Genomic DNA, 2,500 nt, shown 5'->3' on the forward strand with positions numbered 1-2,500 from the left:
TGCCTTTTCTGCATAACTAAATAATTATTATTACCTTTTTTTTTATTAAGTTCTTTGTCATCATTATCGGTATCAAATATAGCCAATAATTCCTTTCAATTTCGTCATTATCTCAATGCCTGTCATTATCGCTAATCTTCTCCATTTTCTCATCAGATATATTTACATGATGATTATGAAAAACGTATCAGAAGGCGAAAAAATATAATAATTTATCATCGATTTAAATATTAACTGGATTCGCTGTTAAATGATCTCTCTTCCTTTCTCCTTCTGTCTCCTTTTCTCTCTCTCTCTCTTTTCTCTCTCTCTCTCTCTCTCTCTCTCTCTCTCTCTCTCTCTCTCTCTCTCTCTCTCTCTCTTTCCTTCTCTCTCTCTCTTTCCTCCTCTCTCGCTCTCTCCTCCTCTCTCGCTCTCTCCTCCTCTCTCTCTCTCTTTCTCTCTCGCTCTCTCTTTCTCTCTCTCTCGCTCTTTGTCTCTCGCTCTCTCTTTCTCTCTCGCTCTCTCTTTGTCTCTCGCTCTCTCTTTGTCTCTCGCTCTCTCTTTGTCTCTCGCTCTCTCGCTCTCTCTCGCTCTCTCTCGCTCTCTCTCGCTCTCTCTCGCTCTCTCGCCTCCTCTCTCGCTCTCTCCTCCTCTCTCGCTCTCTCCTCCTCTCTCGCTCTCTCCTCCTCTCTCGCTCTCTCCTCCTCTCTCGCTCTCTCCTCCTCTCTCGCTCTCTCCTCCTCTCTCGCTCTCTCCTCCTCTCTCGCTCTCTCCTCCTCTCTCGCTCTCTCCTCCTCTCTCGCTCTCTCCTCCTCTCTCCCTCTCCCTCTCCCTCTCCCTCCCTCTTTCTCCCTCTCCCTGACCTTCAATTTTTGCGAAAAAATTTTAATCACGATATTTTGTCAAAATTTTCCTGACGGAAAAATATTTTTTTACGAATTTTTGGTCCATCACACCCACATTCATCTACATACATGTATAATATATATATATATAATATATATATAATATATATTTTATATAAATATATTAATATTTATATTTTAAATATTCATTTATTTATTTTTTTATAGGTATATATTGTTGTGTAATAATAATGCATATATCTATATTATTGCTATACTATCCATTTATATTAATATATAATATAATATTATATATATATATATAAATATTATAATTTAAATTAAAAATATATAAAATTATATATAAATAGATATATCATATAATTATGGGGAAAATGCATATAATATTGATATATGCATTAATTTTTACATTAAAAAATATACCTATAAAATTATATATATTTTATAATATATATATATATATATATTATATATTAAAATTTTATATATAATTTTTGGTTAATAGTTATATCCCTTTAATATTTTTTATATTCTATATATAAAATATCTATATATATTTTATTTTGGTAATTAATATTTTCCCCCCTTTATACATTATATCTATATTTTATATATTATATTATTTTATCTATATTTTTATATATTTATTTAAAATACTCCCTTTTATACATATATAATATATTATATAAAATTTTCCTTTTATATTTATTATAATATATGTATTATTGTAATCATAATGTTTTAAAATATTATAATATCTATAATTTTATTAAAAGTATTTCTATATAATAAAAATTTTTTTATATATATATACTTATTTTCCTTTTTTTTTTTATTTATTTTTTTTTTTTATTTTTATTTATTTTCCCTTTTTTTTATTTTCCCTTTTTTTTCCTTTTTTTTTTCTTTTTTTTTTTTTATTTTTTATCCTTCCCCTTTTTTTTTTTTTTTTAATTTTTTTCTCTTTTTCTATCTTTATGTATTTGGGTTTGTTTCTATTTCTTTCTTTTTTTTTACCCTTTTTTCTTCCCCCTTTTTATCCCCCTTTTTTTCTTTTTTATCTCTCTCTTCTTGCTCTTTTTCTTTTCCTATTCTCTTCTTATTTTTTTTTTTGCGTGTGGGGTGTGGGGGTGTGCCGATGGGGTAATGCCAAAACCCCCATTGATATAAAAATTTCTTATTTCATCAAGGGTGTTTACTTATTCCATCTTTCTACTTACCCTACACCTCATACCTTTGGGTTTGTTTCTAATCAATTTCCAAACGGGGTGTCCATTGGGGGGTTTGTGTAAACCTCGCTACCTTACTCATTTGATAGGTTTTAAACTTATTGGGGCTAGTTAACTCCTTTTACTGGGTCGTGTGGCATAGTTGGTTTAGTTGGAGTGCCCTAGGCTCGAGAGGGCAAAGGGAGGGTTGTTATAGATATATACATATACATACATACATACACACAAACCCAAAACCCACGCATGCAACCCCACACACCCATAAATATATTATATATATTATAAAATTTTTAATATATTTTATATTATTTTATATCTTTTATAATATATATTTTTTATATATTTTAATTTTTATATTTATATTATATATTTATATTATTATTTATTTATATATTTTTTTAAAATATTATTTTTTACATTCCC

The sequence above is a fragment of the Penaeus monodon genome, chromosome 38, assembly GCF_015228065.2.
Source record: "Penaeus monodon isolate SGIC_2016 chromosome 38, NSTDA_Pmon_1, whole genome shotgun sequence".
In the NCBI taxonomy this organism is placed as follows: domain Eukaryota; kingdom Metazoa; phylum Arthropoda; class Malacostraca; order Decapoda; family Penaeidae; genus Penaeus; species Penaeus monodon.